The 16,550-nt window shown below is 32.3% G+C and overlaps 1 long non-coding RNA gene across 1 annotated transcript; it reads left to right on the plus strand.

The window, feature by feature from the left end:
• Positions 1-3,416: 3,416 nt before the first annotated feature.
• LOC143057666 (uncharacterized) lies at positions 3,417-6,182 on the plus strand. The gene is made up of 3 exons (XR_012972781.1): positions 3,417-3,650; positions 4,739-4,919; positions 5,961-6,182. It is a non-coding gene; the product is annotated as an uncharacterized LOC143057666 (long non-coding RNA).
• Positions 6,183-16,550: the final 10,368 nt, after the last annotated feature.

A 16,550-nucleotide genomic window follows, 5' to 3' on the forward strand; every position in this document is an offset into this window, starting at 1 on the left:
GGCTGTTCTAACTTCAAAACCCCTCTCTCTGAAAAACACGTTTCATCTATCCTGTTAAAAGGCATTTATATAATAACTTCATTGAAACATATGATCTGACGATAAAATATAAAATAAAGTATAGGTTAATTATAACTGTTGCACTGAAATGACAAAACTGTTTCATATTTATGATAGAATGGATTGACCCAAGCAGGGAATCGAACCCCATTCTCCTATAAAATATATATAAAAAAAAGGCGTAATTACCAATATACCACCAAGGTTTCCAATTCATTTTACGAATGCAACAAGATTGTCACTCAGTATTAATTTTAATCATCATGTAATACAGCATTTGAAATCGTCAGATGCACAAAGAGGTACCCTTTCATCAACTTTACAGTGTGTAGCTACCACAAGTATAGTCCAAATAATTATGACGTCTGGCAAGGCTATTTTTTAATTCTTTCTGGGACGCCGTCGTAGGAAGGCGTCCCAGAATTTTTTTTAAAGTAGCCTTGCCAGACGTCGTAATTATTTGGACTACCACAAGTATATTAAAATGAATCTCTGTCAAAGGGCCCCTCCTGCCAAGTCTCGAATGTCAGCACAACTTTATCAAGGAATCCTCTATCAGATATGAACATATTTACCGATGCTACAATAACCGGCGGAACATTTACAATTAATTTATTAAATAAAGATCGACCTACCCGATTCTCCTTAATTGTGCGTCCACCGCCATTGACGACTGACTTCAAAATGTGCGTGTCAGAAATTGACCTCAAAGAAAAAGACGTTGAATTATAACTTTTCTGTTATATTGTGACACAAATATTGTTTAAGTTAATAAATTTGTTAATTTCTGTTTCAATTTTGAATTTAAAAAAATAGAACTTTGCGAAATAAATCTGGTTTGAACTAGTTGGATAAAAATCGAAAAGGAGGTTGATGGAAGAGCCTACACAAATACTATACACCTATACATGTAGCGAACATAGAAATTACCGTAATTGTCCTAATCAGAATCGAAATAATTGATGCCAGCTATCGCTCTGGCAAAAATAATCACGAATATAATGCCTACCCATGTTAAAACTACAATAAAGTATAGCTGGCATCAATTATTTCTTAAATAGGAAAATTTAAAGCATTGAAGGTAATTTCAAATTTGTCTTTGAAAATTCAAGAACTACTAGTAAACTTAAGTACAGTGTAGCAGACAATTTCATTTACTAAATATGTCAGTGGAAGGAAACAATCCCACTGATCTGTATACATGGTCACAATGACAAATTATGAACGAGTGCACCCAATATATGTACATCGGATGAGATAGAAGATAAAGATCACTCTTGATTTTGCTATTTGATTAGGGACTTTCTGTTTTGAATTTTCCTCGGAGTTCATTTTTTTGTGATTTTACTTTTTATTGAAGTGTTAAAAGTATAACAGAATTATCTTTCAAATTACTATATGAGACTTACTTCCTACAAGTTATAGTGACAATTTGGTATATATGAAGTGTTGCATTGAAAAAAGGAATTTTAAACGGACGAGTTCATATACACGTTAGTGTCTGGATTATAGAAATAAGATTTTATATTCACTATTAGAACATACATGTCTTTTTTGAAGTTTCCTCAAAAGTCAGTATTATTTTTTTTTACGTAATAAAAGATTAAAGATTAAAGTAAGATTATTTTGATATGAAAGGTATCTGTTGAATTTCAATTTTGTATGGTTAAAACTAACTTTTATCTTTTTTTCAATATATCTTAAGTTATATGTATAATATAGTTTCCAAGTTTCCTTTGTCGTTGTATACAAAATGTTTACGTTCAAGCGGTTGATGACGACTTTGGTCAACACCTTTGTTTAACAGGGAAACTGAAGATAACGAAAAACATTCAGACAGGTTAAGACAACACCACGAAGATTCCAATGAGAGAATAAAAACGTTACAAACATAACTAGAGAAAACAGAAGACAACTACCAGCAGCTTATAGGTATATTCAAAAAGGGGAAATCCGGTATTGGGTTTACACATAATCAAAAACAGCATGTTGGCCGACTGTTTCTTACATAGAAAGTATCTATGGTATCTTGTGGTTAGTTGTCTCATTGGAAATCATAAAACATATCCTTATTACAAAAAAATATCAAATGTAAAATAAATATTTACTTCATGTTTGTCTCGATGCTCTAAGACCATATATATGATTAGGTTTTGGTTGTTACTGTATCATGTTCACTAAGAAGTCTGGCTTATATATTTGCGCTTTGTTTAAAACAACAGCAGATACTGAATGCATATTATAGTTTCTGTTAATTTTGAATTTGAAGTTTAATTTGGAGGTTTGGTCTTTCAACATACTGTTGGAATCCAAATGAGTACCAATTGCGCTCCTCTACTTGTAGATTTGTTTTTATATTCCTATGAAGCACAATTTATCCAAGGGCTTGTACAGAAAGGAGAAAAGAAATTAGCCCAGTCTTTTTATTTCACCTTTCGGTATAGTGATGCTGTACTGTCTCTTAATAATACCACACAATAATCCTTCTATATTGTCAGATAAATAAAAACGATATTATCTTATTTGGAGACGAATTGTTACTTCTACAGCGAGCCAAACAACGCTTAGAAAAGATTTTGAACATTAACAAACAATTTCTAAAAGAAAGAAAGGATGACGACATACCAGATTAAGATAATCTTGACGTGTCTTATTCAAGAGAAATGGACCAACTGTCTTCTAAACACTTTGTATTTCGAAGTCTCTCCATGAATGATGTCCGCTACGATGATGAAATCTCTGCAAATTAGATTTTTACAACTGTAGAAGGCATAACTGTAAAAGTTTACTTTGAAAGTTTTTCGAAACTAGATGTAGATTGCATAGTTAGGGCCAACAATTTTTTTTTCGTTATGGAAATTCTGCACCAATGTATGAAGCTGCAGGAAAACAGTATTATGAAGACCATGAAAACTATATAAGACGTTATGACAGATTTCCTGTCCGCACCTGTGTTTCATCATCAACTAATAGCCTTTATTACAAATTTTTAATACATACAGCTGAGCCTAGATATCTTAAAATGATTTGGTATACTTTAAATAAATTATAATTTTTTTTCTCGAATCTTTTTGTATGACAATAAATTAATTGAAATAAAACCCTGCACATTGTAGACATCCATTAAAATATATATATTAACATGTTGTTCTAGTCATCAGCATGCAATTCCTTTCAATTGTTGATTAACGAGGAAGTAGTATGTGTCGGGTAATTTTGATTTGCTTTAATTCTCTCCCATCAATGTGTGTGTTATATGTAGTATAATGAAAATGTAGGCTTGGGGTCTGGCTTTATTGAACATTTTACAGGACAAACCTTATGATGATTTATTCAAGACAAGACAAGGATTCACAATACTAAGTATGAATATAATCTTATCTAAAAAGGAAAATCACAAAAATACTGAACTTAGAGGAAAATCAATCTAAGTTACAGATAATACATTATTAAGGCAAAGAAGAAAAGAAAATCTCAAAACGAATGCTTTCATAATGATATTTGTATTGTTACATGCATTTCTCCAATTCCTAAAGATATTTGTGCTAAAGAATACTGCAAAGCAATAGAAGAGTACAGCAGAATCAGAAGTAATACTTCAAGTTTAATTGAAATACATTTCATAGATAAAAACTATGCTCTTATTAGTTTGATCAGACAAGAATTTGCACAAAGTTTCAACAAATCAGGACAACGTTATGGTAATAAACAGGAAGCGGGAAAACAAAATATTAAACCATTTTCCAAGAGCACAAAAGTACGTGCAGCGCAGTTACGTGTCAGGACTGGAATGGATAGCGGAAAATGTTGTATTTAATGGAACAAGATGATGCAACACCAGAAAGGTGACATAAAAAGAAATATGATTACAAACTTGAAAATTTCGAGCAATCGAATGAATTAAAATAAAATCATTTCAGCCTTTTGTATAGCTTTGGTATATTCGAATAGCACAGCCATATGTTTACATCTCCACATTATACCTGGGCATTAACAAAACATAAATTTAAATATTAAACTTAGAATTTCGCGGCATCCAATATTTCGTTGAACAAAGTATCAGTTTTAAGCAGTCAACCAAATTCATATCCATCACAAATAAGCCAATACATATTGTTCTTTTGATTTTAATTATCAATATTTTACGTCCTGTTTACATTTGTTGCTTACATGATTCCAGGATCACATGCCAATGGTCAGCTCTTAAAAGTATTGTGTATCTTTTTAAAATACTATTGAATGCTGTATAGTATGCTAAACAATTTTTTAAGTAAAGTCAATTATGTCGACATTACTTTTGCAGCTTATGATTTGTAGCATACACATAAACAGATTTAGAAGCTTTACGTATGATACAGCAACGACTGACATTCTCAGCAATACTAATTGATTGGTATATCGATTTGAGAAGTCATTATGTGTATCAACTCATAAAAGACCTTTATATGGTCTTAAATCTATTAATACAAGTAACGGCCGCCGGGTCTATATTACCCACTAACACTAAAATGCAACACATACAGAAAAATAATATAAGATACCAAGAGTATCCTATTGAATATCGTTATATTTAACTGAGTCTAGATTACATGGAGGTGGAATGCATGCATAGCAGAAAACAACAGGTTTAACAGGTATACTCATTTTGCATTGTCAAGTTAATTTATTGGTTTTGCAGGCAGAGTATCCACATCCTGGCAGACCTTTTGAAGGAATAACAAGGCGGGCATATCTCCCAAATAATACAAAAGGCAAGTTGTTTGCAAAGCTATTGCAAATAGCATTTGATAGACGATTGATATTTACTATCGGGACATCGAGAACGACAGGCAAAAATGGAGTTGTAATTTAAATGCTACGTAAGTTAAACATTCACTTCTTTTTAGTCTACGTTTTTTTATTTTCAAAATAGTACTTGTATAGAGTTTCTTTTGTATTACTATAAGGGTTCAACATGTATACATATTAAAGTGTAATATTATACCTTTGGTTGTAGTTTTCATTATTGTAGAAATTTAGCGACCTGGGAATGAGGAAAATTATCTAGTCTATTTGAATATTCATTTATTATCAGAGACCTTGTTACTCAAAGGCATAGAACTGTAAATAGGTCTACTTACGTACTAGGCTACCATGCCGACTAGTTTAAACGAAACTTAAACTTCCGACACAGAACTGGAATAAATGTTATTCCATATTGGTATCATTCTAGTAGGTTTAACTATACAAATTATATTCACCTGGAGAAAAGTAATATTGACTGCGCCTAACGTCACACGGTTCGTCATGTTAAGTTATGGTGCATGTTTGGTGTATATTTGGTTTTGGTATTTGTCATTAAATACACTGTTTTATCTCGGATAATGAAATTAAACAATTACTTTCGTTTTGATATTCAACCAGCTGGACCATAGAACAATAAAACGTTTCAATTACAAATAACAATGTCCCTTTTTACCAATGTTTCTTCAATCTTTTAAATTCTGATACGTTTGGAATATGATATAAAATGAAAACAAGCATGCACTCTTTACTTATAAGTGGAATCTGAGTTCACCAAAGTTTGGTATATTAATATGTGTTGTTTCTCAATACGTATGCATCTGATCAGTTTTTTTTTATCTTTTGAGGGTTGCAACTACATGATGTAGTTTTTTTTTGTTATTTTTTTTTGGATGTTCAGGAATAATCATAAATATAGATTTAAACTCGTTTAAATTGGAGTTCATGCATATTTCTTTGCATATGTATATGTTTGTTTATCAGAAGATTTCTCATATATTAACTGTTTACAAGTACACAACCCTATTCAAAATGAGACATATCTGTTACACGCACACAAACCTGATAAATAAAATTTATCTGTAATCTAAAAAATTGTCCCTTTAATTAATTTTCAGGTTTGGTTTTCCTGATGAGACGTACTTTGATAGAGTACTTGATGATTTAGGTTTGAAAGGAGTGACAGAGAATGATATAGAGCCCTAACGACGTAATTGGTTTACAGTGAAACAGACTAGAATATAAAATTTCAATAGACTAGATGAAATCACAAATCATGTTTTATTTCTTTACTGTTTAAAAGTCTTACATTTAACAGCATTTCTTTAATAAATTGTGTATTGTTTCTTTAATAATTGTATGCATACGACATTATCTTGACTTACATCTAGAAATTGACAATGAGGGTCGGTTAAAAACAAAACTTTACGACAAAACAGATGATTTCAGCTTTCCAATTGTGAACTTTCCATTTCTGAGTAGCAACATTCCAGCAGCACCTGCATACGGGGTATATATCTCCCAATTGGTACGATATTCCCGTGCTTGCATTTCCTATCATGATTTTCTTGATAGAGGGTTGATGCTCACAAGGAAGCTATTAAACCAAGAATTCAAAATGGTGAAGTTGAAATCATCCCTTCGTAAATTTTACGGACGCCATTACGAGTTGGTTGACTGTTATGAATAACCGTGTCACACATGATATTGGATGTGTTCCTTACGTCGTAACTACAATTCTCTTCCCTGTCATGAATGTGACCTACCGAATTAGACTATGTATCACATAAGCAACACGACGGGTGCCGCATGTGGAGCAGGATCTGCTTACTCTTCCGGAGCACATGAGATCACCCCTAGTTTTTGGTGGGGTTCGTGTTGTTTATTCTTTAGTTTTCTATGTTGTGTCATATGTATTATTGTTTGTCTGTTTGTCTTTTCATTTTTAGCCATGGCGTTGTCAGTTTATTTTCGATTTATGAGTTTGACTGTCCCTTTGGTATCTTTCGTCTCTCTTTTGAAAGCTATTGTTGAGAATACCTTAGGAGGAATCCATATCCGATACAAATTATCTGTTTTTTGTATTAGGTTTCTTCTTATATTTATTGATACAAATATATCAATTGTCACCTGTGAATAGATTCAATGTAAGCAGCAGCCCTCTATTAAGGAATTCATAGTAAGCTCTAGCATTTTTCTAAGCGTTTTTTCTTTCTTTCTTTTTCTAAGCATTTTGTTTAAATGTGTCATCCACCTGTTGCAAATGTAAGTACACAAGTAGTAATTACCATAATTCGGTTATTTCATATTCGAGGAAAAATGACGGGTTTGTAAGCAAAGCACATCATCGAATATGAAAAACAAGAATAGAAAACAATGATTATCGCAAAATAACACAAAGGTTAGATATATAAATACTGTGTCAAAAGACATAACAACAAGTTTGCACACGCTGAATTGTCTCGCCTGTTTTACTGCCTATTGATTTGATGTTGATGATCCTAAATATAAAGATTTACTTATTTTACAATCGTTCAATGTGTCAAAAAAAAACCAAATGATTATAGTTTTTTAGAAACAAACTTAAGCAATGTTCGTAACTTGTAGACGAAAGGCACGTACCTAGAATATAAACCATGTACATCTGTTATGAGTCTCGTTTTTCATTGTTAATTATCTAAAATGGTTGAGATGTTATGCACTTGAAAAACGATGCATTTATACATTTTCTCTAATATATAGACTAGTCAGTATAATTTGTGATGAACCTCTATATCGTATTTGAAAACCAGTCAGATTGAAAATACTACATGATGAAAATAGGAATGTCCATCATGATCAGCGTTTTCAATAAAATCATTGAAGGTATCAACATCAACAACGCATCACAGACAGGTGCTTATTATGTATGCTCACCTATTGTTAAAGATTTATTGGAAGTCAATGCGACTGTTATACATCATGTGAGAGCTTAAATTAGCTAGTTATTAAACCAAATTTCATCTTCCACTTTCGACATAAGATAATGTCTGTATCAAGTCAGGAATATATGCCAGTTGTTTTCCATTATTTTGTTTAATGTGTTTGATCTAACGATTTTGTCATTTGATAAGGGACATACATTTCGAATTTCCCTAGGATTGTGTTTGTTATTTTTATTTTTACCGTAAGACTGGTTGCTATGATTAGGAGGTTGGGTTGTATTCTAGTTAGGTCTGATCAAGAATCGGATTTCTTTTTATTATTGTTAAACTACAAGAACAAACATGCAATTTTTATTGAGGAGTGCAATGCCCGAAAGGTCTAATCAAAAGATAAAACAATGTTTCAAGATAAATATGTATCTGAATAATCTGAAAATGCAATACGACCTGTTAAGGCTTCTGCAAATTCATGGCTGAACTATCATCAAATGATTTGGAAGAAATCTTCCCTATAATATCCTCTGTATATGGCAAAGCAGATGAATCATTAAATGATTCGGAAGATGTATTTACTGTAAAGTCCTCTGTATATGGCATAGAAGACGAATCTTCAAATGATTTGGAAGATGTCTTTCCTGTTATATTCTCTGCCGATGGCGTAGCAGACGAATCATCGGAAGATTTTTATGATTTCTTTCTTTCCTCGTTTTCATGGAACTTATGATTGCAATATTGTCCATCGGATTCGCCAGGATATTTCATAAAATACACATTCCAACTTTTTAAATGTTCCGGAATGTTTTGTAACACACGAACGTCTATCTTGGAAGCATTCAAATAACTCGCAGTTGGTATAGATATTTTCAATCTGTCACTAACTGTAAAGTTGTACTTGCTTACAGTTTCGGTTAATCTCACGAACATTTTGGGACGTTCAGATGAAAACTTGTACTTCAAAGATGATTTAAAATAACCTTTAGAGAAGACAGAGATTGTTCCTCTAACATGTGTAAAGTTGCTTTTCCGTTGTCCTAATTTTGACGCAGAAAGATAACTTTCAGTGAAAGATATGTATTTAATTCTGTTATTAGATTTAACCTGGACAGATACATTTACACGAGAAAACATGGTTAGCATTCACTGGTGAATCTGCAGCAAATAAATAAACAATTAATCATTGTTAATTTTATATAAATATACTAAATAAATAAATGATTTTGAAAATACGTTGAAGGTATAAAAAGTCTTTAGAATTCCGAATGGAATTATTTTTTTTATGGGCACTCTGGATCTAAACCTTGGTTCCATCGATGTGCATCTAGCCACCTGACCATTTGACGACTTGCAGATATATGTATTTGATTGCACATTAATTTTCAAGTTCGACTGAATTTAATTTTAATTGGCTTTGTAATAATGGCAGATTTGATAGAAATATATGTCAAGTATATCATGTATATGTAACAAAATTGTCTTGTTCGAAACAGAATATTAAAATACAAATGCAAAAGAAAGAGATGATAAATTTAAGTTTGTAAGCTTTAATTAGTTGCAAAAAAAGCTATAAAATTTTGCAAAAATGTATATGTACAATAAATTTGTCAAATTTGATACTCCGTGTGAAGGACATGCATATAACCACTTTTCCATTTGGCCAAACATAAAGAAATCAAAATTAAGATTGAATATTTTTAAAATAAAATTGTGTGTGTGTTAATGACAGTGCAAGTGGGATGGCTATCACCAGAACAATAGTCAGAACTTCTGTGTTGGCGCCATATTTGAGGGGCATAAAGTGTTACCCTTGTCCGTCCGTCATGAACGTCCCAAACTTAAGTTTGCCTTAACTTTATACTACAAAACTCATAGAAAATATAAAAAAAAAGATGTGGCATGAGTGCCAATGATTTATCTCCACAAGAGACTTAATGACACAGAAATTAAGAACTGTAAGGTCACCATACGGCCTTCGACAATGAGCAAAGTTCATACCGCATAGTCAGATATACAAGGCATCGAAATGACAATGTAAAACAATTCGAACGAGAAAACTAACGGCCTAATTTATGTACAAAAAAAATGCACAAAAAACAAATATTTAACACAAACAAACGACAATCACTGAATTACAGGCTCCTGACTTGGGACAGACACAAACATACAGAAAAGGGCGGGGTTAAACTTGTTAGCGGAATCCCCACCCTCCACCTAATGTGGCATGGGTGCCATTGAGAAGTCTCCACAAGAGACCAGATGACACAGAAATTTATAGCTATAGGCCACCATACGGCCTTCAACAATGAGCAAAGTCCATATCGCATAGTCAGCTATAAAAGGCACCGAAATGACTATGTAAACCAATTCAAACGAGAATTAAATAAGTAATCATGTTCCTTTAAAAACATAGAAAATGCTGAATTTTTCGTTTCCGTTCTCTTAAATAAGTTCGACTCAATCAAATGTTATACACCTTATATGCAATGTTTATTTCCCCTATAACACAGCTCTATTAAGTTCGATATTGGTTGGCGTCACTGTTCGTGAGATATAAGATGTAAGACGATGTGGTACAAGTACCAATGATACAAAGGTCAACTCGGGGCCTTAAGTCAGGAAAAATGCTAAATCTGTTGTTTCCGTTTTTTAACTTTAGTTTGCCTCACCAAATCTATATGTGGAAGTTTACTCATGTTTTTCCACAAGCAGGGGTATATGTGGCAAATAGACATATTTTTCATTTATTTCAGTGAACAGCTTATTTACTTCCATTGAATGTTACTTTAAATAGAATTAACTTGCATATTTTTTTCAGGACCTCGGTGCAGTTTGGTAATAGACAGTGATGTTTCAAGTACATGTGACCAGCATAACAAAGTGTTTCACTAGATTGAGCTCTCTGTTAAAATGTAATTTAAAAGAGCTTTGCACTGAGTTCAGTTTATTGATACTCGTATACCTAATGTGTGCATGTTTATGACGTAAAAACATACTATCCATACCTAAATGTCCATGAAATAAAATCTAAGGTAAAATGATTGAAACATTTTGCATTATCTATCACAACTGGCAGCACATGGTGCTACTGAAGCAGTAAAAAGTTAAATCACAAAAATACTGAACTTAGAGGAAAGTCAATTTGGAAAGTCCATAATCACATGGCAAAATCAAATAACAAAACGCATCAAAAACGAATGAACAAGAACTGTCATATTCCTGACTTGGTACAGGCATTTTCAAATGTAGAAAAATGGTGGATTAATGTCATCTCTAATTTTTCACGGAAAGCAAAGGAATAAGTTTTCATTTGAACCAAATATTCTTCAAAATTGAGAATGGAAATGTGGAATGTGTAAAAGAGACATGACAAAAGAGCAGAAAGTAGTCGAAGGCCACCATTAGGTGTTCAACAAAGCGAGAAAATCCCTCGCCCGGAGGCGGGCTTTATAAGGCCAATTAACAAAATGTGTACTAGTTCAAACTCCAGAACATAAACTTAATTTACAATTAAAAACATGCAAGACTAACAAAACCAGAGACTCCTGACTTGACGTCAAGGTAATCATACCAAGAGACACACCCAATATGCATAGGTCAAGAGTGAAAAAGTTATAGTCTGGTCAAGAGTTTCTTGTCAAAAAACACAAAGCAGATTTTGAGAAAAGGGTCATCGTGGTACACAATACTAACAAATATATCTATATATAGATATACCATCATAGATATAAGGAGAGCTGGTATGGGTGCCAATCAGGCAATTCTCTATTTTATTCAAACAAATATACAAGTTGTACATTGAGTGCAAAGGTCAAGCTCACATGAAGTTTCTCGTGCCACTAGACTCACCATCGTATGACCATACATCTTCATGCCACATATTCAGAAGCAAGATCAATAGAAAATTTTATTTTGAGGTCAAGGTAATATACCAAGGAACACACTGTATCATGATTGCGCACCCTACGTGCATATGTCAAGAGTCAAAAAGTCATAGTCTAGTCAAGAGTTCCATGTTTAAAATACACACAGCAGTCCTGCACCAAAGTTTATCATGGTACACGTAACAATGTCTTGTGTTATGATGCACTACACATGCCAAATACAGAAAATCTAGGTAAAAGACAGAAACACAAGACGTATAACTAAACTCAATTGAACGGTGCTTGTATTGCAGTTCACTACAATTGCCTTCAACATAGAACATAAACCCTCGCAACACTTCAAAGTTTAAATCGTCTTTCACAAAAGTTTGAGCAGGATTCTTTGCAACGATTATCTTACCACGTACTGTTAATTTAGAATCGAGTCGTGCAATTATGTTAAGAAATTCAAACGGTATAATAAGACATTAAAACACTAAAAATTAGGATTTACCATTAATTTCTAACCTAACCATGTGATAGTACTTTGGTAAATTGATGGAGACACATGATACTGTCATGAAATTGAATATTTGCAATAGTACGACAAGAGCAATACAAGACAGAGTTGTATACAATGTAATGATACATACGGATTTTTAATCACAATGCATAAATAAGGAACCGTAGTTTTCATTCAATTTATTTATCTTAAATGTACGCTGGCGTTAAACAATGGAAAATAACACTGTATATTTATCTGGTGCAACAAAATTGGTACCGTTATATAAACGACCAATCTTGTAAAATATATATAAATGTTCTTAACATAATCGCGTCTCTGTTATACGCATACTTTTTTTCATCAAAATAAGATAATACCAGTTTTAAAAAAATTACAATAACTTGTGAGTATGTTTATAAATCAGACCCTGTACTATTACGCATTAAACTAGCTCTTTTAAAAAAAATACGCCCTGGCGAGCTTTTCTGATATAAAGACGAATATGTTAAAACAAAGGATTTATAAGAACCGCAACAGTTGAATAACTATTTGACAAAATGGTAAATAAAAAGCAAATCTATGCTATAAATCATGTCATCCATGTATCTATGAAGAGTGTATTTACCTAAACTATAATAATTGTACTTACAACTGCAACTTTTAACTAGCAAATAAAATTTAGAGCATATGCCATGAAACTATACGTGTTATTTAGTGGGAATTCCTTATAGATAGAAATTCCCGACATTATTGATTGAGGTCAAAAGAAGTTTACAGAAAATCTAAACCAATCGATCCGATTGATATTATTAAAAGGAACATGTATGATAAAGAATTTCAATACTTTATAAGTTTTTTTAAGGCTTTGGATATGTCATTTTGAATACTGAATAGAAAATGAAATATCATACATGTGTACATGATTTTAATACAGTTTTTCAAATCATTTATCGATCGTCCGTTAGTAAATTCTGTATTTGCATTTAACATCTACGTTATATATAATTAGCACCATACATTTACATATATAACATTTTTTGTAACTCAGTCATTGTGGTATTATGATATGGTAAATTTTGTGTTCTGGTCTTACAGTTTTGCTTACGAAGTTTATCTATAAAGTGTCTGTATATCATTTTGTTTTTCTTTTTTCATAAAACTATTATTTTTTTTAGTGATAACGATTATGCTACAATGTTGGCTGCTATTACGCATTTTCTTTACATTTTTACTTAAGATATCTGGGGGTTATTTTGTTTTTGTTTTTTTTTTGGGGGGGGGGGGAAGTTGCATACACATTTTTTTGTCAATATAATGGCATTCTGTGCGAATTTCATATAAGTGAGAGGTTTAGCTAGCTATATAACTAGGTTTTATCCACCGTTTTTTTTTATTAAGCAAACTTAAGAATATGACAGATGTTTTTACATTCGTTGGATGTGTTTGAGCTTTTGGTTTTGCCTTTATATAAAGGACTTTCCCTTTTGAATGCCACTTTGTGTTCGTTTTTCTTCTTCTTTTATAACTTAAAATGAAATAACTCTAAAAGAAGACTTGAATACTATTTCAGAATGAATAAAGGATTTGGGGTCGTTAAAACAAAACAGAATTTCAAAACTGAATGGTGCTATGAACACCAATGTTACAATGGGCGTCACTAGTGAGTCTTGTGTGGACGAAACGCACTTCTGGCGTATTAAATTTTAAACCTGGTGCCTTTTGTTAGCTATTATTCGTGAGTTTCTTTGTCAAATATGTTCTCCTATGTATTTGTATTTAAAAAAAGTCCTGTACCAAGTCAGGAATATATTTAGTGTTCATGTTGTTATATTATAGTTCGTTTCTGTGTGTGTTACATTTTAACGTTGTGTTTCTTTTGTGTCAAATGTTTCCACTTATATTTGAGTGCGAATTCACATTATAATTAGATGTGTCACGGTACTTTTCTCTTCCAAATTCATCTATTTAGTTTGATGTTATATTTGTTATGCTCATATCTTGTTTAATATTAAATATTCTTGTTATTTTCCTTTTTTGTATGTTTTTAATTTTGTGGAGTCTTTATATCAAATCTAGTTGTGCAATTACCTTTTTTTTTTTAGGAAAATCAATTTTTCAAAACCAGCCCTTTTTATATGCCGCATTGTAACATAGAAATATAATATAGGTTTAAATAATTTAATTCCATCATCTTTTTGACATTATTTCATTTAGTTACATTAAAATCTAAACATAAATACATCATTAACAATCGCTCAACCTCTCTGCTATCCTATCAATATAAAATTCTAAGTTATGTTTTTAATACTTCTTTTTCAGCAACTCTTTTCACAGTTAAACTTGTACGGTAGACCGGAAATATATGCTTTTATTACATCAGGTAATCCAATTACGTTATCAATCGTGTGCCGACCTAGCTCAAAGAAGGACAAGAGAGTTAATTGGTTCACGCACCAATTTTTTTGGGCCGGAAATATGGAGGTGCAAAATATTATATAAATAATGTTTATATTGAATTAACTTTAATCCTCAATTGACAGAACTAGTCCAATCAAATTAGTTAGTTATGATGATGCTTTAAGATATAACTTAAGTGTGCAGTTGATGAAAACGAATATCTTTTAAGTTGCATTTTCAAGACTTCATTTTGAAACTCGTGACTATCAAAGTTACATCTACAAACAAAATATGTGCATTCGTCATCTCAGTTATGGACTTAAACGCAGCCTTTCACCTCATTTCCTCATCAATCAGTTTTCGGTCAAGATGACATTTTTTAGAACCCTCAATTTTGACTATAACAGACGCATCTACTGACAAAATATCATTTCTCCACGAGTTGTTTCTCAGATATGGACTCTAACGCAAACTTTAATCATACACTCATATTCATAATGTAGGTCAAGATTACCTTATTTTTATCACGATCCCTTGTTTATTCAAGACGCATCTATGAACAAACCTCATAAACATAATCTCATGAACTATAACTTATACTTCCACAGATAGATGGAGAGCCGTTGTGTAGTGGTAAATGCATCGGACTACCAACACAAAGGTTCCTGGTTCGATTCCCGTTCCGGCTCTTCCTTGACACCATTTGCGAGTGTGGTCTTGAGAAACGATGAAAGTCCGTCGGAAGGGTTACGATAAATGACTGACCCGTGTTAAAGCCTATAAAGCCTTATCTATATTTTATCTATAAAGATAAAGCCTTATATCTTGCATGTACAAGACACCCTTGTAGATTTCGAAAAATAAAATGGCTACTTCCGCTAAAAGGCAGCACTCGTACCCTTGAACTTGAACTTTATGATTGATAAACGAAACACTAAATCCCTTCCCTAACTTCGTTTGACAAAAGATATAAAAATCTTCAAGCAAACAAATATCATAATATTCCTCTCAGTAAAGACTGAGAAATCCTAGACATTATGTTTTCATCTCTATTCGCTTTTGGTGAAATAAACAATCATAAACATAGGAATGTAGCTTTTGATGATATTTAACAATGCTTTCTGCTCAAACTGATGCGAAGGGTCAACTTGAACTTACTACCAGTTATGAGAAATATTGATCATCGTTGAATGCCTCGTGGTGACTTGAAGATGAAGGACAACAATGAAAACGTTCCTTATTTGTTGTGTTTTGCCATGTATTCGTAATGAATATTTTCTCATTTACATTAACTCAATATCCCCCTCATATTTTCATTGGGTATAATACAGACTAAAAACTGCTACATACTACAACTCAAATCAGAAAGCTTTAGACAGTTTAGTAAATTATTCTTTTCGTAACAAGTGACAAATCCTTGACAAAATGTTTTAATTTCCATCTGTTTGGTTGCAGTAAGTATTAAAAACACCAAGTGGATATTTGAGAGGTTTGAAAATCACTTTCAGTTACCATGGTTACTAACACAAGTAACCTTTAAAAACTCCCGACATCGATTACGTTTTAAGTAAAGATATATGTATCATGATTATTTTCTAAATGATGAAACTGTACATACTATATTCAAAATAGAAGATCAAATGAGAACATAAAGCAAACTACCCTAACGGGAAGGATTGTGCCTGATGTACATATGATGAAATCATAATCTTTCAGTCAGTTTAATTGAAGTCTGGAGCTGGCATGTCAGTTAACTGCTAGTAGTCTGTTGTTATTTATGTATTATTGTCATTTTGTTTATTTTCTTTGGTTACATCTTCTGACATCAGACTCGGACTTCTCTTGAATTGAATTTTAATGTGCGTATTGTTATGCGTTTACTTTTCTACATTGGTTAGAGGTATAGGGGGAGGGTTGAGATCTCACAAACATGTTTAACCCCGCCGCATTTTTGCGCCTGTCCCAAGTCAGGAGCCTCTGGCCTTTGTTAGTCTTGTATTATTTTAATTTTAGTTTCTTGTGTAC

The sequence above is a fragment of the Mytilus galloprovincialis genome, chromosome 13 (genome assembly GCF_965363235.1).
Source record: "Mytilus galloprovincialis chromosome 13, xbMytGall1.hap1.1, whole genome shotgun sequence".
NCBI lineage: Eukaryota > Metazoa > Mollusca > Bivalvia > Mytilida > Mytilidae > Mytilus > Mytilus galloprovincialis.